This window comes from Saccopteryx bilineata, chromosome 7, assembly GCF_036850765.1.
Source record: "Saccopteryx bilineata isolate mSacBil1 chromosome 7, mSacBil1_pri_phased_curated, whole genome shotgun sequence".
Taxonomy (NCBI): Eukaryota; Metazoa; Chordata; class Mammalia; order Chiroptera; family Emballonuridae; genus Saccopteryx; species Saccopteryx bilineata.
This window is the reverse complement of record NC_089496.1, coordinates 60,066,053-60,088,393: the sequence shown is the minus strand read 5'-3', so window position 1 is coordinate 60,088,393 and position 22,341 is coordinate 60,066,053. Positions and strand designations below refer to the sequence as shown.

Here is a 22,341-nt window from a genome sequence, read left to right as displayed (position 1 = left end):
CCGGAGGGGAAGGCACATAAAAGGAAAACAGTATCAAAAACGGTATACTTAAATCCAACTTTCTAATAATTATATTAAACATAAGGTAAATAAGCACACACCAACTCTTCAAGGTTAAAACATATCCCAACTATATGCTGTCTAAAACGACTTTTCACAAAAAAAGATACAGTTTGAAAGTAAAAACTAATGAAATATACACCATACAAACAGTTAAGTATACAAGGGCTAAGTCCTGGCCGGTTGGCTCAGTGGTAGAGCATCGATCTGGTGTATGGAAGTCCCAGGTTCGATTCCCGGCCAGGGCACACAGGAGAAGCGCCCATCTGCTTCTCCACCCCTCCCCCTCTCCTTCCTCTCTGTCTCTCTCTTCCCCTCCCGCAGCCAAGGCTCCATTGGAGCAAAGTTGTCCCGGGCGCTGAGGATGCCTCCATAGTCTCTGCCTCAGGCACTAGAATGGCTCTGGTTGCAACAGAGTGACGCCCCAGATGGGCAGAGCATCACCTCCTGGTGGGCGTGCCGGTGGATCCCGGTCGGGCGCATGCGGGAGTCTGTCTGTCTGCCTCCCAGCTTCTCACTTCAGAAAAAATACCAAAAAAAAGGAAAGTATAGGAGGGCTAGAGTGGCTATATTAATTTCAGATAAAGTAGACTTCAAAACAATGGCATACCAGAGATAGAGACATTTTATAACAAAACAAAGTCAAGCGACAAGAAAAAGCAAGGTTCGTCTCCTATGTAAGATGATTCTGCCAAGACTGGGGGGAGGGGCGGCCGTGTTACCTCCTGCACAGAAACAACACAGAAAGCCAAGGAAAATGAAGGAGTATGTCCCACACAAAAGACCACCACCCGGAAACAGATGTGAATCAAGTAGAGATAAATGACTTAGCTGATAAGGGTGTAAAATAATATCCCTAACGATGCTCACAGGGGTCAGAAGAGCCATGCCTAAACAAAAGGAGAATAGCAACCCAGATAGACTATCTTAAGTGCCAGACAGAAGTCACAGAACTGGAGAAGACAATTACTTGAACAAGAAATAGTCAACAGAGGGGTTTGACAGCAGTCGAAAGTGAGGGACAGGGCAGTGGAGGTCTTCCAATCCGATCAAGGCAAAGAAAACCAGAACGCGAAAACAGCTTAAGGGATGTATGGGGCACCCGTCAAACTTACTCATGTAGGAATTACCGAGTCCCCAAGAAGGAGAAGAGATAGAGACACGGGGGCAGAAGGCCTATTTACAAATTGGCTACAGATTTCCCTCTTAATAAGGTTAAGAACCTTATATTCATTTGCAAGAGTCCCAAAGGATACCGAGAAGAGGAATCCCAAGGCACTAGCACCAAGAAAGACATAGAATAATTTAACAGTCCAAACTTTAAAGACTAGGAAAGAGCTTCAAAGCAGCAGAAGCAAATAACTTGTTAAGGTCAGCAGCAGCAAATTTTTCAGCCAAAGCATTGCATGACAGTAAGTGAGGGGGATGCTGATATATTCAAAGCACAGGGTGGGTGGGTGGGTGGGGGGTAGGGAGGAGCAGGGGGCACTGCCAGCCAAGGCTACTCTACCTAGCAAATCAAATTTTCAAAATGAAAAGAGACAGACAGAAAGGTTTTCCAGGGAGACCGTTACTCAGAGACCACCCTTATAACAAATGGTTGAGGTCATCTCCCAGGTAGAAATGAAAAAAAAAACAAAAAACCCCACCATATTTCTTAAAAGAAAAACACACCAAAGTATAAAACTCACTAAGAAAGGGAAATATATAGTTAATTCAGAACACTCTGAGGTAATGGCGTAAATGACCTATCACAAGAAGAGGTATAAAAATGTAAAAAAAAAAAAACTAAGATAACAATCATGTGTTCATGAGTACACAATGTATATAAATGGGAGGCCAATCATGAAATCAAAAACAGCATGCTGTGGCAGAGGAGCACTGGTATGCGTTTGAAGCGATTATCAACTTAAAATAGACTTGATCTGCATAAAAGCTATTTTAGGCAAGCCTCAGGTTAACCACAAAGCAAAAGCTTAGACTATATACACATAAAATAAAAGCTGGGCATCAAAGCAGAAAATCACCTGCTCATGAAAGAGCAGAGCAGAAGAGGAGAAAAGAAATAAAGGAATACAAAGCACACAGGAAAAACAATTTTAAAAATTGCATTTAGTAAATTCAAAAGTATCCATAATTACTTTAAATATAAATGGAATAATATCTACAGTCAAAAGATAGAGTATCTACATGGATAAAAAATAAGCAAAGGCCCTGGCCAGTTGGCTCAGTGGTAGAGCGTCGGCCTGGCGTGCAGGGGTCCCGGGTTCGATTCTCCAGGGCACACAGGAGAAGCACCCATCTGCTTCTCCACCCCTCCCCCTCTCCTTCCTCTCTGTCTCTCTCTTCCCCTCCCACAGCCAAGGCTCCACTGGAGCAAAGATGGCCCGGGCACTGGGGATGGCTCCGTGGCCTCTGCCTCAGGCACTAGAATGGTTCTGGTTACAACAGAGCAACGCCCCAGATGGGCAGAGCATCGTCCCCTGGTGGGCGTGCCAGGTGGATCCCGGTCGGGCGCATGCGGGGGAGTCTGACTGCCTCCCTGTTTCCAGCTTTGAAAAAATAAAAAATAATAATAAAATAAAATAAAATAATCTTGAGACAAAATAAATACATACCATAACCAAAATTTATGAGATGCACCAAAAATAGTTCTAAACAAAAATTTATTATAATAAATGTTAAGAAAAAAATCTCTCAAACTCTGTACACCTCAAGAAACTAAAAAAAAAAAAAAAAAAGACAAATGAATCCCAAAGTCAACAGAAGAAATAAAGTAACAAAGGTTAGAAAAGGAAATAAGTAAAAGACACTAACAAGACAACAGGGGAAAAAATATAAATAGAATTAAGAGCTAGTTTTTTTGTTTTTGAAAAGATAACCAAAAACAGAAAATCTTTTACATACACCTATCAAGAAAAAAGAGAGTAGATTCAAATAAAATTACATCAAATAAAATGGCAGAGAGACAGAACACTGGATATAACCACAAAGGGTTACCAGGGACCACGGTCACGTGCCCCTCGACCAGGAGGCTATGGGCTGAGAAATCTGAGACTGGATGCTCTACGCCCGTCTGGACCGGGAGGTCCGTCGGAATGTGTGCACCAGCCGTACCACAGACAGATCATTGTCGTGTCAGTCTTGACCGCCGGCTCTTCCTTCTGTAATGCAACTGCCTGACATATGCTTCCTTCTTTTTAAAAATCATTTTTCTTCATTTTCCCTTGACTGCGGGCATGCAGTATCACGTGCGTTTTTCCGGTGTACAACCCAGGGGTCAGACACCATCTAACTCGAACTCACTCAGCGACCATCCCAATAGATCTCACCTGCCCATCTGGCACCATGCGGAGTTGTCAGACTCTTTATTGACTCTCTTCCCCGGTGCTGTACTTTACGTCCCTGTCACTGTTCTGTAACAACCAGTCGGTATCTCCTAATCCCTTCAGTTTTTCCACCTGTCCCCCCCCCCCAAACTACCTCCCCTCTGGCAACCATCACAATGTCCTCTGTCTCTCTGAATCCGTTTCCGGTCTGCTGGTTTGTTTACTTTGTTCAGATTCAATGGGTGATGGATACACACATTTACTGACGTACGCTGTTTGTTTGTGGAGGCACCCCCTGCAACAAAGCCTACCTGGCAGGAAGATGTTGCCCGGCCAAGTTCTAGATGAAGAGCCAGCCTACCTCCCCCCACCCCTCACACCAAGGCTCCTTTGTTTTAGGTCTTGCTTGGCTTGGATAACAGATCATTTGGGGCATCGTGCATGCTCATGAGAACCACAGGGTTCCCTCCAGCTGCCACGCTAGTTTACCAACGGGTGATGTCCTTTGGGAAGCTCACCTGGTCCCAGGTGAGGGCTCCCAGATATTTCCAGCTGCTAGTGCTACGATTTATAGACTGAGACGGCCACAAAACAGGAATATGTTGTGCTACAACCTTAAGACGGCTACTGGGTCACAAGACAACAGGAATCTTTCTGCTGTCTTCTTGTGGAACCATCGCTGTATAGGTGGTCCACTACTGTTTTAAAGATTATTTTGAGGTACATTATACTATAGTATGAATCAGTATACAACAACAAATTTCACAATCTAGGAAAAATGGATAAATCCCTAGAAATAGACAATCTACCTACCTACCTACCTACCTACCTACCTACCAAGACTGAATTGAAACTCTAAATCTACAGATTGATTACTATATACAGGGTGACTGAGACAGCCACCAAAAAACTGCCCGACAAAGAAGTTCTAAGGATAGATGGTTTCACCGATAAATTCTACAAAAACAATGTAATAATTACCAACCTTTTGAATGGAATGCTTCCAAACTCGTTCTGGAAAGCCAGCATTATCCAGATTCAAAAACCAAACAAGGACAACACAAGAAGATGAAATTACAGGCCGGTATCCCTAATGAACACAGGCGTGAAAACCTCAACAAAATATCAGCAAACCAAATTCAACAACCGATTAAAAGGATTATATACACCACGAGCACGTGGGATTCATTCACGGATGATTTGACATCGACACGAGACACACCACACTGACCAAGCGAAGATGAAAGCAACATAACAATCCCAATGGATGCCGAAAAGGCACTTGACGAAAAATACAGCATCCATTTAGGATAGAACACTCTTAGCAAAGTGGGAGCAGGGGATGGTAGTACCAACACCACATACAAGCTGACAGCAAACATCCCACTCAAAGTGAAAGGCCGAAACCCTTCAATGGCATGACCTACTACAGCAGTAATCTGTGCTATCCTTTATATCTATCTATAGAGCCTGACCAGGCGGTGGCGCAGTGGATGGAGCGTCGGACTGGGATGCCGAGGACCCAGGTTCGAGACCCCGAGGTCACCAGCTTGAGCGCGGGCTCATCTGGTTTGAGCAAAAGCTCACCAGCGTGGACCCAAGGTCGCTGGCTCCAGCAAGGGGTCACTAGGTCTGTTGAAGACCCGCGGTCAAGGCACATATGAGAAAGCAATCAACGAACAACTAAGGTGTCTCAATGTGCAACGAGAAACTGATGATTGATGCTTCTCATCTCTTCGTTCCTGTCCGTCTGTCCCTGTCTATCCCTCTCTCTGACTCTCTCTCTGTCTCTGTAAAAAAAAAAAAAAAAGAAAAAAGAAATGGGTATATCTATATATATCTATATCTATATATCTATATCTATATCTATATATACACCTGAGTAATATGCTATACTATGACATCATGGCAGCTATGACATCATCACTCCATGAGAGAAATTTGTCAGCGCCATCATCTATGTGGTCTACTGTTGAGAGTGAACTGTCATTCTGTGGTACAATGACTGTGGGCAGGAAACTTCAGGACACCACCAAAAAAATTTTTTTAGAATAAATAAGTTCAGAAGAAAATATTTGTAAACCACTTATCTGATCCAAAAGACACAAGGAACTCAACATAATAAGGAAAACAAAAAACAAATAACCCAATTTTGAAAGTGCCCAGGAACAAAGACCAAAGTGGATACTTTTTTTCAAAGAGAGACATAAAGGCCAACAGGGACTGAACACGCTGCCCACCAGCAGGAGGTGAGGAGGGAGGGACAGATATATACGGTGACGGAAAATGATGTGACTTTGGGTGACGGGCACACAATGCAATCCGCCTGGTCAAACGCTATAGAAGATGTTGACCTGAAACCTAGGTACTCTTATTGCTCAATGTCACCCCATTAAACTTAAGATCTAAATTTAATTTAAAAATAATAAAGCAAAAAAAAAAAAAAAGGTGCCCACCATAATTAATCATGAGGGAAATTCAAATCCAGAGCACAGTGAACTGTCAGGTCACACCTGTGAGAATGTCTCTTATCAAAGGCGACCAGAGATGGCACATGCTGGTCAGAGGACAGGGAAGAGGAGATCCCTGCATGCCACTGGTGGGAACCTACACGGGTACAGCTGGGAGGGAAGACAGTGTGAAGTTTCCTTGCAAAATTAAAACGGAACTGGCCCTTTTCAATTCCCGGCCAGGGCACACAAGAGAGGCACCCCCTCTCCTTCCTCTCTGTCTCTCTCTTCCCCTCCTGCAGCCAAGGCTCCACTGGAGCAAAGATGGCCCGGGCACTGGGGATGGCTCTATGGCCTCTGCCCCAGGCGCTAGAGTGGCTCTGGTTGCAACATGGCGACGCCCCGGAGGGGCAGAGCATCGCCCCCTGGTGGGCGTGCCGGGTGGATCCTGGTCGGGCGCATACGGGAGTCTGTCTCTCTACCTCTCCGCTTCTAACTTTGGAAAAATACAAAAAAATAAAATAAAATAAAATAAATTAAAAGTGGAACTACCATCGCATGCAGCAGTCATTTCTGGATGTATGCCCAAAGGAAACAAACTAACCTCAAAGAGATACAGAGATACGAATCCTGCCCTGTTAACAGAAGCACGATTCCCCACAGCCGAGGGACAGGGACAGAGTCTAAGTGTCCACCAACAGGTCAATGGAGGACGAAAACAGGGCACACGCATGCTCACACACAACCACTCGGAGGAAGGAAATCTTATCGTTTGGGATCAAATGAAGCTTTAAGGGCATTACGCTAGTGATGAAACTAGCCGGGCAGATCAAAGGCAAGCTGGCTTCCGGCACACACAGGCTGAACGGGGCCAGTCTGCAAAGACCAATGGTCCCCCCGTGACCTCCCTCCTCACCTCTTACCTGGTCCCTATCTGTGCACCCCAGCTCAGCATGCAGGGTCCACAGAACCTGTGCTGTTTCCTCCATCCCGGCCGGGGGGGGGGACCCCTACCCAGAAGCTCCCACCCAGCCTCCTGCTGGGTCCCAGTCAGTCAACTCTTACCAAGCTTGCCCTTTGTTTGGCTAATTCATCGACCTCTCTCTCTCACTCACTCACACACGGAAGTAAGTAGCTTCGTCAATGCAGCTATTAAAGTGTATATGGGCTACGTAGGTGCTAGGTTTGCCAAGGTAAACACGAATAGGAAAACATTCCTGTCAGAGGAGCTCGTTAATTCTAGTCTACTCAACACACACACACACACACACACACACACACACGGACACGGACACACGGACACACACAGACACAGAACAGCACCGTGCAGCTGAAGAGACATCAAGCACAATCTAAGCTCAAGGGTGGCAGGCACATCATGCAGTACACACACAGATGACTTGTCACGGGCGGGAACGGTCCGTGCTGAACAATTCACAGAGCTTCTTCGTCCGTGCCACCCCCATCACTTTAATTTTAAAAAGATCAATAAGAGCCACGGTGGCTATCACCAAAAGGCATGAGCAGAAAAAAAATCTCCGGATCTGTTTCTAAACCGTCAGTCAGGGGATGACATCGCACAGTGAGTGAGTGAGTGATGGGAAGTGTCCCAGATGCGACCGGGGAAGGTCACTTTTCACCCGGCCTCCTTGACTCGAGTGATGTCGGCTGACCTTTGCTGGGTCCCCGGAAGTAGACCCTGGAGTGAGTGGAGGCTTGGCAGACAGCAGCCTGGCCCGTCTACCTTGCTGCCCAATGCCACCTCTGTGCCGGCCACTGGGCTGCACCCCCTGGGCCCCCTGCCCCTTTCCTTCCTTCGCTCCTTCCCCAACGGGGCCTCCATGAGGAATTCCGCCAGGGCCTAGGAACACAGGAGCAGACAGATGCCATGTGAGTGGGGACCCCGACGGTGACCATGGGGACAGGGAAGACCACCAGCTCTCACATGGGACCGTAGAGGTGCGTCTTCATTTCATTATTGCTGTGAGCACCTCACATGAGCGCAGCCTGGGTCTGTGTCCGGCGGGCCTGGGTGACATCCTCCCGGGGCCAACTCAGAGGGCTCTGATTTGTTCTTGCCACTCAGAAACATAACAAGTACCCTTTCCCCTCCCCTCTCCAGACAGCGCTCCCACTTCAAATCCATCATATGCTCTTTCTTCACGTCCAAACTGAACCGCGCCTCTAGACACCAAGGCGAAAGCCACCTGGGTCCCCTGGTTTCCACTCAATGACTCTGGTCACGTGTGACAATCTCCTGTAACAGATCTTCCTCTATGTCGAGAGGCTAGTCCTCAGGTGGCTCTATTCCTGCCCCTACAGAGAGCCCATCTCTAGATCGGATGCTTCCCACAGCCACAAGGGACAGCAGCCTCCCCCTGATGAACCCAAAGTAAGTATCTCAGTCTCCCATCTCCACCTCCCCTCCCACTGTCATAGCCCTCGGTCATATTTCAACCTTCAGAGTCAACATCTCAATCCATACATTGAAGATGGACACAAGAAAGGGAAGCACTGTTGTCTTTCTTGCCACACATTCTGAGGAACACAGCCCTCCCCAGCCCAGTTGACGGTGACACTCAGACGTGGGGGACCCCAATCCTCCTATGGGTGTTCTAGTCTCATCTCCTCAGAAGGGCTCGGTAGTTGATTAAAAAGCATGGACAACATCTTCAAAAATACTCCCCAATGCTCAGTGATTCTCCACACTTCCAGGTCATCCAACCAGCGTACAACGAACACCTTCCGCCCAATGACCAAAACAGCCGCGAGACTTGCCTCCTGAGCTCCAGTGTTGCTAACTCATCGGGACTGACCTGGGTCCTACCTGACTTGTGTTAGGACGTCCACACACAAAAAACGTTCAGCCCTGGAGGCGTCCAAATCTGGACATTTTTAAAAAACCAAAACCCAAGCAGTTGATACGGTCATTAGGAATCAAACATAGCCATTTCCTAGGGAGGAGATTTTTTGCCCCAAGCACGAAGTGAGGAGGCTCTTCCCCAGAAAACACGAGTTGAGAGATTACCAGAGGGAAAACATGTTTAAGGACCTCTTGACTCTTGATGACGCATGACGTGTCTAAGTCTAGAGCAGTGGTGGCCAACCTGGTCCCTAGTGGTGGCCAACCTGGTCCCCTCCCGCCCACTAGTGGGCATTCCAGCTTTCATGGTGGGCGCTAGTGGAGCAACCAAACAGCGCTTCAATTCCATACTAATCGACTTACTGTTGACCAGTCAAGATCAGGGCAGCGGTCAGACTCTGTTACAGGGCACTTGTGTTGGGACCACACCTGACCTCTTTCGTGACCACCTGGCCCGCATCTGTGAGCGGCCAGGTACCTGACCCCGGGTCCGCACCTGCTCCCTGATCCGGCGGGCAGTTTATGACCGCTACTGTCGCCCAAAAACTAGTTCGTCGTTTTATTACCCCATAGACAAAGAACTCCATGGTTTGACGCTTCTTTCTACAACAGAAACTGCCAAACAATGGAGACACCAATTCACTCACGTTTTCGTCTTGATTCCCGGATTTTAGGGTAATAGGGTGACATTCTAGGAACCCCCTCTTGGACTGCCAAAACTAGCCGATGTTTCGCTACTTCACCCCGATCGCAAAGAAGTGATGCCATTGGCCAACACCCGCCACATAAAATTTTATAAAACGCACCACCACGGATACTCAATAACTCAGTCTCGTCTCGACAAACTCTCGCTCAACCACGACACTGGTAACATCGCGACCAGGCAACAGACTTCAAGCGCCTAAGTTTTGTTCACGTATGTGAAGCTAAATCATTACATAATCGAAACTAAAGTCAGTACATAAGTTAGATTTCTGAGAGCAAGCACGTGCTTACAGCTTCAAACAAAATATTGTGAAATATCGCCAGCCCTTGTCTCAAAAACAAAACAAAAAAAAAAAAAACACACACGTGGCTATTCCCCAGAGTATCTGAAGATGGGTTTCATAGAATCTGTTGCAAATAAACAACACCCAATGTGTTTATTGTGCCATAAAACATTATCCAATGAGGCAATGAAGCCAAGTTAATTGTGAGAACATCTTTCTACAAAGCATCCAAATGACAAGGACAAACCCATTGAATATTTTCAGGAAATATATAAAAAATTTCAAAATCGTTCAACTGTCGTTGCATCATTTAAGAAACAACATACAACGAACGAAGATGGATTAATTGCCACTTATCGCAATTCACAAATAATTGCAAAAAGTGGTAAAAAGCTGTAATATTAGAGAAACTAATAATATCCTCTATAAAAGAATTTATCTCAACAATAAAGCTGATATACCTCAAATTTTATAAACGCCCTAAGCGATAGCTCAGTAAAGTGACAAATTGATGAAATGGCAGTTAATGTTGAAAACAAACTTAGAAGTATTCTCCAAAACTCTTCATTTTCCATGAATCTACCATTGCAGATAATGATGCTTTATTGATGGCATATGTACGCTACTCTGATGAAAATAATATATTATGAGAAGAAATGCTATTTGCAATAAATCTCATCACAGATGCAAAAGGATTATCTATATTTAATACTGTGAGAACATACTTTACAAAAATTAATATTCCTTTGAATAATATTGTTGCATGTGCTACTGATGGAACACCATCAATGGTAGGTCGCTATTGTGGATCTATTGCTTATTTGAAGCAGGAAGTGCCAAATGTTTTATGTATTCATTGTGTGGTGCACAGACAACATCTTGTAGGAAAACATCTCTAAGTACAAGTCTCCATTTGTCATTAACTATAATAATTCGAGCAGTAAACAAGATCAAATCCAATGCAAAGAGTGATAGAATGTTTTGGCAGCTTTGCCAGGACAATAATGAAGATTTTATTAAGTTACTTTTGCACACAGAAGTTCGGTGGCTGTCAAAGGGTACATCTTTGGCTAGATTTGTAGCATTATATGATAGTGTCATACAATTTTTCGAAAGTAATAGTGAGACCAATCTGTGTCAACAGTTAAAAACAGTAAAGAATTATGCCTTTTACTTGGCAGATATTTTCAAGAGATTTAACGATGTCAATTTGCAGCTTCAAGGAGCTAATAACTTCTTATAGGTTGCCAAAGTATTGTGCTATTATTTATTGACAAACTTGAACTACTTCATCCTAATCTATTGAAGAGAGAATTTCATCAGTTTCCTCAATTATCATTATAAAAGATGATGTAACTCCAGAGGATATTGACAGATTCAGTAGCCACCTCAACGAACTTAAATTGGACACAGAAAAATGATTTGAAGATATGTTGAAATTGAAGGTATATGACTGGATGAAAAATCCTTTTACCGCAAATATTGAAGAGGCTGATACAACTTGCCAAGAAGAACTCTTAGAAATTAGATATGATGAAGAAAGTAAACATAAATTCGACAGTGGTGGATATGAAAACCTATGACAAAATAAAAAAATGCCAGTCTTATATCCAAATATGCGGAAAATGGTATTCAGTTTATTGATACCTTTCCCTACCTCATATCTTGTGGAATCAGGATTTAGGGCTGTTAATCATATTATGACGAAAGAAAGAAACTGCCTGAATATTTCCGAAAGGGCAGACCTTCGTTTGTTCCTCACAAAAATTGAACCAGATATTCAATAGTTAGTTCCCCAGCATCAGCCTCAGGGATCCCACTAATAATTCAATTAACTAATGTAATTTCTATGTATGCAAAGTATAAATAGAAAGATAGATTTAACTATAGTAAGTTGTTTTATAAAGATTTATTCTGCCAAACTTAGCGAAAATCTGACATAAAGTACTTGGAAAGTAATTGTCATTATATGCTTTAACTTGCTGTCACTCTGCTTTATCAATTTTATAAAGTAAAGTGACTTCCCTACTTTATAAATCACCATGACTGTGGAACCGGTGGGCGGTTAGAAAATTTTACAACTAACAGAAATACAGAAGTGGGTGGGTAGGGATAAAAAAAGGTTGACTACCTACCCCTGCTCTAGAATTATCTCGGGGGATATTTAAGTGTTGCGGGTTGAGGAGGCACAACAGCTGAAGCTTACAAATCCTTCATGAGGTAAAGACAATTGCAAGGGGCCAGGAAGAAGGTGTGAGGAGGACAGAGGGAGGGGACAGGGAGAGAAAGAGAACACGGCCAAAGAGCCTGGGTGAGGAGTATACGGGTTCTCTGCAGGGTACTTGAAACTCCAAGTCTTAAAATCACTACCAAAATGTCAAGTCAAAGAGGTCAACACGGGTCATCCGATAGACGCAGGAAGTCGATAAACCTCCAAGAAGCTTCGGGCTTTGAAAAGGTCCCTAGGTTTCTACGTCTGACCACCAGGGTTGACCCTTGTGCTTGGAGGGATAGGTGGGACTAACTAGTACTGTGTTTGTCCATCCATCGCCCATCACTGTAAGGGCTGTTCTATCCAGGGCCATGTGCTGCTTCAACTTGAGTCTTTTCACCTATCAGATTGGCTGAAAACGTCAAGAATCGGTTAACATCCACCGTGTACAAGTTCTCGTGAAAACCAGCGTTGCCGTTCCACCGCTGCTGCGCGCCAGCCTCGGGAAGGTTTCAAGGGCAATACGACCAAACTGACAGGGGATCAGAAGGGTGCAGAGCTCATGACCCCACAATGCAACGTCAGGAAATCCATTTTATAGAATTAGGAGCACAGCTGCCATGGCAGATACAGAATTATATACCTTATATGCGCCAACGAGAGCAGAGTTACCCTGCCTTTCTGAGACAGAGAAACGGATGCGCCCGTTAGAATACACGCTTTACATCCAGTGAAAAGTCTGTAGGTAAGCCGTCTTGTTCGGAAATACGTGTCCATGATTCATTACAAACACACAGAGTTGCAAAACAACAGTCACAAATGCGGTGTAAATTTGTAGCGGCTCAGAAAAGTCGTGGACCACTACACCACAAATGGGTTCGCTGTTGTCACCCTAGGGAGTTGGTTAGAAACGGGAGATGGAGGATGAACAACCCCAGGTGGCTTTAAATTGAACAACCCATTCATTCCTGATGGCCCCACTTCAATACACCTCGGTGTCAAGCTGGTCTATTGAGAGACCCGCTGGGCAATGCAGTTAGTTGCTCCCTGGTGATACAGGACTTTTTTACATTCCAGAAATAGACAATTTCAACAACAAACTCAGCTGTCTCGCTTAAACCCACAGAGGTGCAGCAGACAAAACATGGAGATCCAGGCAGTGGAGAGAACAATGAAAAAAAAAATCTCTTTGGGATCTGGCATGTTTCACTCCAGGGAACCTGTGTTCTGCAAGATGGAGTCACCACGGCTCAGATTGTCAGTGCAAAGGCTGGGCTCTCTCCCCGTCATACAGCCCACGTTGTGAGGGCAGCCAAGTCTACTAATAAGGTTCGCTAATAAGGGAAACTTACCAATAGTTTACTGCAGGTCACACAAAATGTCCTAAGAGGATCTGAGCTCAGGATCCTACCTAAGAACCGTGGGCCTGTGACATCTGCTAGCAAAACATTGCCCGTGAGAGGCACTCTGCTTATGAGAAAGCCTGGCTCTTACCCTTGGGTTGCATACTTACACTGACCGCAGCTATCCCTCACTTCCATTTGTAAATTAAAACATGGTTTAAACAATGCACAAGGGGGTCAATAAAAGCAGTAGCAAGAAATCGCATCGCGTGCTCAGAGCAAGAGGGACGAAACAACATTCCAGGCAATTACTTGCCCCAAAGCGAGGCCAGTTCTCCTCCCAAGGGGACAGGTGTGAAGGTCAAGCCCTTCTGAGGGACAAAGATGCCCCCAGCTGTCCAGAGGGAGACACGGAGCCCGCCTCTGGGCGCGGCTGTGGGTGGAGTCAGAAGGTATCTATGCTTGAGAATGTCATCCAGATGTTCACCACCTAGGACAGAGGGAAACATGGCACAGGGAAGGGCACAGGTCGATCACCTCGCCGGGTCTCCTGAGAGACGGCTGTCACGCGCAAGTCAGGGACGGTGTGGCTCCTCTGTGGAGCACGACCCCCGGGGCCCAGGGTGCTTTTTGCGCCCACACGTTTTCCTTCCTCAGCCCTTCTGCGGCGATGCGAACACCTGCCTTCCATTCCTAACTATTTCCATGTTATTCAATCACAGATGCGTTCTTTAAACCACCATTGCCTGTATAACTTTTTGTAATATCTATTTCAGCTCAGGGATAAAAAATTAAAAAAAAAAAAAAGAGCCCTGGCCAGTAGGCTCAACAGTAGAGAATTGGCCCCGTGTGTGGAAGTCCCAGGTTCGATTCCCAGCCAGGGCACACAGGAGAAGCGCCCATCTGCTTCTCCACCCCTCCCCCTCTCCTTCCTCTCTGTCTCTCTCTTCCCCTCCCGCAGCCAAGGCTCCATTGGAGCAAAGTTGGCCCGGGTGCTGAGGATGGCTCCGTGGCCTCTGCCTCAGGCGCTAGAATGGCTCTGGTCGCAACATGGTGACGCCCCAGATGGGCAGAGCATCGCCCCCTGGTGGGCATGCCGGGTGGATCCCGGTGGGGCGCATGCGGGAGTCTAACTGCCAACCTGCCTTTCACTTAATAAAAAAAAAAAATGATGATGATAGAAGACCATATCAAGAACATGCTCTGCAAATTACATCATATTTTATGGAAATCGCTCTGAAAACCCCACACCCCGTTTTTACAATCTCTACCTATCTGTTCCTCCCGCTGCTTGGACCATTTTCTACTGGTCCTAACTCATAAAAAAAAGCCTTTTTTTCATCTTGTGGTTTTATTAAGACTTGTTTACCAATAAGACACAACTCTAAATTCTTGAGTTAAAACCTGTAACCTCAAAATGATCCCATCAGCCACTGAATAGGGTGAATGAAAACAGAAGCGTAGTATCAAATAACTCATACAAGAATTGAACGCATCACTCATCCAGTCAAGGGGGCCCCTCAAAGTCAGAACACAGCTCTTGATGGTCTTACCTGCAGTCAACATCTTTGGTCCTTGCTTATTACGGAAGAGGCTTGTAAAACAAAGGAAAAAAAAGGAATGCATGAAAACATCTGAACAATCTTCAGTCACTCACCAAACAAAAGGGTATGAAGAACCAACTCCCACACCAAGCTCATATTGAAACATGACCCAATCAATGCCTATCTACTACATCAATATTAGCAATACCCTAACTTAGGCATCTAGAAATAAAATTCAAGTTCCTGCTGTCATTAAAGACTCATGCAGCCCTGGCCAGTTGGCTCAGTGGTAGAGTGTCGGCCTGGCGTGCGGGGGACCCAGGTTTGATTCCCGGCCAGGGCACATAGGAGAAGCGCCCATCTGCTTCTCCACCCCTCCCCCTCTCCTTCCTCTCTGTCTCTCCCTTCCCCTCCCGCAGCCAAGGCTCCATTGGAGCAAAGATGGCCCGGGCGCTGGGGATGGCTCCTTGGTCTCTGCCCCAGGCGCTAAAGTGGCTCTGGTCGCAGCAGAGCGACCCCCCGGAGGGGCAGAGCATCGCCCCTGGTGGGCGTGCCTGGTGGATCCCGGTCGGGCGCATGCGGGAGTCTGACTGTCTCTCCCCATTTCCAACTTCAGAAAAATACAAAAAAAAAAAAAAAAAAAAAAAGACTCATGCACTTCAAAACATTTAATATTTAAATAAATTTAAAAATTGAGTAGACAGAAATTACTTTCTGTCTAGATTTTATCCCATTCTACGGTAAAAACAGGGTTGCCCCCAAATCCGGATGATCTATGTATCAAACACTACCTCAAACTCTAAGAAACTTTTTATACAGTCTATGGTATCTAATGGTCTATCACTTCATCTCATGTTGTATGGAATTCATATGGTTTTAGATTTCAGAACACTGAAAAGAAAATTGGACTCCACATCAAAATGGTCAAAAAATAAACAGGAAACCGTGTAACTGAATCTTACCAGTATTTTTTGAAGATTTAAGTCCACAGAAACGATAAACAAGTACTAGAATTTGGACCAATACAGAAATGTCAGCATCTAAGAGGTCTCACTCCTTAAACTGTGGAAAATAGGGGAAAATTGTGATAGATACGTGACCAACATACCATACAAGATACAGCTTGCTCTTTGATAAACCTTCTGGAAAGTCCCCTAATTGTTAAAATATATTTTTTTAAATGATTAGAGAATACTATTCTTGTGAACTCACTACAGTTGGTTTTGACTTTGTTGTTTTTCTTCATTATAATATTTTGAGAACCCTATCAGTCAACTTTTCTCATTTTATAAATAACAAATTAGCCTATATATCCCTCAATAAGTCCTTTTACTTTTTCATTCAACTTTACATGTGACTTTATTAGTGTTATCTACTTATCCAGTGACGAAATGTCTGTACCATCCCTCTGAAATCAATCTGTCTATGCATGCATTCATCTGTCCAGCCACCTGGAAAAAATTGCAATGGTAGCTGATCTGTGCACTGGTCCCTACATGCCAGCCAGCCATATTTGCATCAATAGAGCTAAAAACAAAACATACCTATGCCTGTACATATCCAACATTCCACTCTACAATCCACTCCAAGTAGAACACCTAGGCATCTCACCATCTACACTTTCACTTCATATTGAACCCTTCCATCCATACATTAACCCTTCCATCTGTACATTAATACGTATGTCCCATTGTTTTCTTTCTTAAGCATTCATTATTTTATCCTTGCATCCAGCCGGGACCTTATAGAGTTTAGTTTCATCCATTCAAACATTCACCCAATTTTCCATCCATCCACCCGTTACTGTAATATCCTAAATTCCATAAATCAAGATCCTGGCCATCTCTTTTCTAGCCTTCTAAATATCCCACCATGTATCCCTTCATTTAACTCTTAACTCCACCTCCACTTAATCTACCATGGACAACATTCCACTCACCACCGTCCATCCTTCCAACAACCAAGTTTTAAACCATCAATACATTACGTTCCTCCGCTCTATACATGCACCCACCATGAATTCTTGCACGCAGTATATCAATCCGTATTCATCAGTTTGAAGTCACCAGTCACATCAAAACCTACCTACCTCTGTATGAGAACGACTGCACAGTCATAAGACCTCTGTGGGTTTGACCCCATGGCTGGTTCTCCGGAGAACCTCTGCTCAAACCTATCCTGGGGTCTTCTCTCCTTCGGTGAACCTCTCCCTCTCCGCCCCCAACCCCGATGGTGTGATCACCGCAGAAAAGAGATGCAGAACCGTGAAGATGTGTGTTCATGACACACATTGGGCATTCTACATGTTTGAGCGCATTGTAAGAAGACATGAAACTCTGTGACTAAGAGTTGAAATAACCTTCAGCTGTTCTGGAGGATACATCTCACACCGCTATCTTAAAAATAACCGAGCAGTATGATGGTGGAAGGGACAGTGTACCCAAGGGCCAGGCTGGGACAGGAAGAGGCAAGGACAGGTGAGCATCTCTGACACCCTAACATCCTGCACCCCTACAAAGAGCGCTCTCACAGTTCCTGCCTAATGTGTTCTGTCCATGTCTACAGGGCACCGGCGACAGCCTTGCTGTCCACAATGGACATTTTGTTGTTTGTACTGGGGCGGTCCTGTCCTAGGCTCCAGAATCATAGGCTGGGGGAAAGTGCGGTGCACAGATGGAGACCCCATACTCAAACAACTGCACATCATGACCAGACCCCAGGGTGTCACTGAGAGACGGTGGACTTACTTTTGTTACTACAGAGAACGGGGTAGTAAAAAAAAAAAATAATAAACCCAGTGCATAAAACCAGAGACAGACTATAGTAGACACACCTATGGCTCAGTCCAGGATGGGGCCAAAGCAGGTTTATGGCTTTTCGTACAGAATAAATACAAGAATACACTGTTTTGCTACTTTTGCCCCATCATGAATGCCCCTTTCTACTTTCCCATGGAAAAACAAAAAAATAACACTTCTAGAGAAAAAAAATCATTGCAGATATACTGGCCATGTGCTTTCCCCTAGGGGCAATGGACCTTAAATCCTTAGGTTGGGATGGATGTCACATGCAGGGTGACCATCTCTCTGACATTCAGGTCTTTGTCACTGCGGTGAACAGAGGTGCCTGCCCTCTAATACCCCGGACAATATTACATCTTTGTAAATTAAGTCACTGAGCTTCAGGAATTAGCCTTCTCTGAATAAAGCTACCCCTGTACTTGCAGGAACACATCCATCAACTCATGCACATGTATGACATCCTTCTATTAACCTGTTCATCTGCATTCTGAGTGTATCAATAGGAGCATTCGATTTTAATCCTTACACACCAACACAGTCACACAATCACACATACATCATCCTGACCACACAAGTGCCCATCCAACAACCCACTTGTGACACCATCCATTTAGGAATGGTCTGTACTGAATTCCACCCATCTCTCTGTTATGACAGGCATCACTACCATCTGTTTGTCCACCCATTACCGTATCAACTCATTCTGCTATTTTGTCCCATCATCCAAATAAGCAACCTCTAGTTGTGAATTCTCCTGATTACAACCATCACCTGGGCAGGCAGTGCTCAGCTCTGTCACAGTTCTTAACACCGTCAGCCCCCGTGTTTGCCTACATTTATTTTTCAGTCTGGCCACAGAGCTAACTCGAACGACTTCTCGGTGTCCCCAGATCGACCCTATTTGCATTCACGTTGCAAAACTATTTCATAGTTACGTATCAACAGCCATCAGTCCTTTTTAAGGCTGGCTATTAAAAGATATACTTTGGTTTGGCTGCAGATTCTGTAAACTCACTGGATACTAAACTCCTAAACACAGAACTTTTTACATTTTACACTCTCACCATCATTCTGCTTGATACCATCCAACATTTGCAATTGCTAATTCCACAAATGCATTTCTAATTACATGCACTCTCTTAACATTTGGAACCCTCAGCCAACTGTTCCCTTTCTCTATACCAAAGCATGTATTCCACCTGAATCACCTGCTCACATCAAACCTGCTGACATTACCAACAGGATGACTAGTCAGAAAGAAAGGCACTTTCCTGGTTGGTTGGTTCAGTGTTAGAGTGTCAGCCTGGAATGTGTAAGTCCCAGGTTGATTCCCATTCAGGGCACACAGAAGTGCCCATCTGCTTCTCCACTCCTCCCCCTTTCCTTCCTCTCTCTCTCTCTCTCTTCCCCTCCCGCAGCCAAGGCTCTATTGGAGCAAAGTTGGCCCTGGCGCTGAGGATGGCTCCAACCACAACGGAGCAACACACCAGATGGGCAGAGCATCACCCCCTGGTGGGCATGCCGGGTGGATTCCTGTCAGACACATGTGGAGTCTCTCTCTCTACCTCGTTTCTAAATTCAGAAAAAATACCGAGAAAAAAAGGCACTTTGATGAGCCAGCCCCTCATTTTAGTCTTGACAGAATAGTTAACTTACTACTGAGGAAGTCTTTTTCAAAGTTCTTTTCCTCCTTTTTGGCCCCCACTTCCGAGACGAGAAAACTGCAGAGTAAAATTACTGACCTCAGCAGAAAGTCGGGGAGCTGCAAAACTACCACAGCAGCCACTTCAACTCAGGAGCTCAATGTTGACTGTCATCACCCTACTCTGATATGCACATAAATAGAAGACATTGTGGTCCTCCACCTTGATTGTCATCAAAGTCAGTCACACCTTTTTAAAGATGGAAGCACCATGGCAACAACAAAACTAAGGGCATCATTTCAAAACAATGCAGTGAAAAAGACTCAAGGGGACACCTGAATGTAATAGTGCCTGTTTAAAAGGGAAGGACAAGGTACAGCTCTGGTGGGGTGGCTCCCTTGTTAGAGCATCTTCCCAATACACAAAAGCTTTCGGTTCAATGATCAGGGCATATACAAGAATCAACCAATGAGTGTACAGTATGTGGAAATCAATTTTTCACTCTCCCTTCCTCTAAATATCAATCAATAAAAATATTAAAAATAAAACATTGTATAAAGGTGAATGCAATTAAAACAGACCTTATAAAGGCTGTATTTGCTGGGATTATTTCCTCAAACTACAAGTAAATTTTGTAGGTTGAATATATATTTTAATCAATTGCTAGGAAAGTTAAAATGTTTTTTGTATTTATCTGAACTGAGAAGAGGGGAGGCAGAGAGACAGACTCCCGCATGCACCTGACCAGGATCCAACCGGCATGCCCACCAGGGGGTGATGCTCTGCCCATCTGGGGCGTTGCTCTGTTGCAACCAGTGTCATTCTAGCACCTGAGGTGGAGGCCATGGAGCCATCCTCAGCACCGGGGGCCAATTTGCTCCTGTGGAGCCTTGGCTGCGGGAGGGGAAGAGAGAGATAGAGTGGAAGGAGAGGGGGAGGGTTGGAGAAGCAGATGGGCACTTCTCCTCTGTGCCCCAGCTGGAAATCGAACCTGGGATTTCTATATGCCAGGCCCTAGCTATTGTTTTATATCCTAACTGTACTGATTTCCTAATAGCAATACTAGTGCAAATTAGCAAAATAGGTTGAAGAAAACTTAATGAAATTACTTATGTCATTTTACTCTTCAGACCAAATACTCCAGTAATGAAATAAAGATATCATGATTTTATTATAAAATGCTGTTAAAATTAAATGTTGACTAAGCATATGAAACACTAAATATTATAACAAATTAGTAAAACCAGTGTACTGCAAGTCATTTAAAACTACCTCAGCATAAAATATTAAATACCAGAAACATGCCATCTACCATGTCCAGCAGATTTGGGATTTCCTCCCAAAAATAAAACTAAAAAAATTTTATCAAGAATGCAAAGTTGAATAAATTATCCAACTAAAGGGAATAAAAGGCATGATTCTCCAAATTTGGATCTGAACCTAACCATCTTAAAACATTTAACAAGATTTATCAAGGAATTGTTTTGTACGTGGTAATGGGTATTCCATTGTGATACACTATGAAATTATGTTATAATTTCTAGCCAGTTGCATGATGATTACACTTGAAAAAGACTGGTATGCCCAAATCTTGGTATATAATATACATTCTGAAAAATTATACAAGGAAACTAAATCTTGGTTGTTTTCTTAGGTGGGTGATCTAGTCACTAGATGACAGATGTGACCTCTAGTAATGAACTGGACAAGCACCACTTTTGTAATATTCCTGCCAAAAATGCATAACCAAATCTCAATTAAGGGGAAAAAATCAGACAAATCATCCTCTGGAATATTAGACATAGGAGATTCTTCACAGATCTCAAAACGAAAGGAAATTCAGTACCTATGTTACATCAGATTTATGGGAGTTGTTACAGCGACATGCAAACATTGGGTCCCCATTTCAGTGATACCCCGAGAATGGAGCGCTGAGCAGCAGTGTGTTGAGAAACTGAATTATGCATATGAAGCAACATAATGAAAGAGATTGGAGAATAATGTATTTTTTCAAAACTATACATGTGTGCAATATTTTTGTAGCCCAAATTCAGAAAATGCTAAACTTATTTCCAAAAATACACTTTCAGTAGGGCCAAATAAACTAAGTAAAAAAACCCTATTTGTTTAGAATTATCTTTTCAGAAATTGCCAATAAAATTATATTAATTAAAATAAGGGGAGGTTATACACACAAATTTAGTTTACAGCCTGGATGCAAGATTTTCTAGGTAAAGCTAATTTTTTAACCTAATCAGTAATTATAACTGTGATCCAGAAAAAGACATTCTATTACTACCAACAAATTGTTAAAAACCCACGTTTCCTAAAATAACGCATGAGTCAAGTATACAAACCTTAAATACTAGTGAGATTATGAAACAGCAAACGGCACTTTCTGTTTACATGTACAATGCAAACTTAGGAATTTTGAAAAGAAAACTCGAACTTTGTAATATCAATGGAAAGCCATCAGAAAAGTGTGAGCAATTTGATTTGTGATAAAATAAACCAGGTTCAATATTCCCATTGCAACAAAAATATGGAATGCCAGGAAAAAATAATAGTGATTAGTCACAGTATCCCAAAATAATTTCGATTAAAAATAGAAACACATACCTGTAAGTTGTGTGTAAGACTCACTTTTAAAGAGATTTACTGGCTCTTATTTATCTATTAAAAGTGGTGCAAATGAAAGAAAATTGCATTTTTTTCCAACTTGCACAATATTAAGCATCAATTGAGAGAGAAAGGGCGAGTACAGACAGGGTATATTCTGAAAAAGAAGAGAAAATGAGAACTCAATAGATCAGAAAAGGCTAACAAGCAACAGTAAGTTTGAAGTTTCATCAGGAGTAAGAAATATAGAAAGTCACTAGTTTAATGTGATTTCTGTACCAATACAAGTTTAAAACATGCTCTGCTGCCTAGGGTTTGAGGTGAATAATTTGATGATGTCATCCTTGAAAACCACAGCCATGACTCAGGTAAAAAGGAAACACAAGTGGGACAAACATAATTGAAGCCAAGTAGAAGGAAATGCAGACAGAAATGTATGAGTTCTGATGTGGACACGTTTTGAAAGAAAAACACAAACACAAAAGGCG

General features: G+C 43.8%; 1 long non-coding RNA gene across 1 annotated transcript; it reads right to left on the bottom strand.

The window, feature by feature from the left end:
* Nucleotides 1-13,690: 13,690 nt before the first annotated feature.
* On the bottom strand, nucleotides 13,691-22,004 carry LOC136310568 (uncharacterized). The gene is made up of 4 exons (XR_010726587.1): nucleotides 21,854-22,004; nucleotides 15,753-15,852; nucleotides 14,800-14,840; nucleotides 13,691-13,736 (listed from the first exon to the last, which is right to left on the bottom strand). It is a non-coding gene; the product is annotated as an uncharacterized lncRNA (long non-coding RNA).
* Nucleotides 22,005-22,341: the final 337 nt, after the last annotated feature.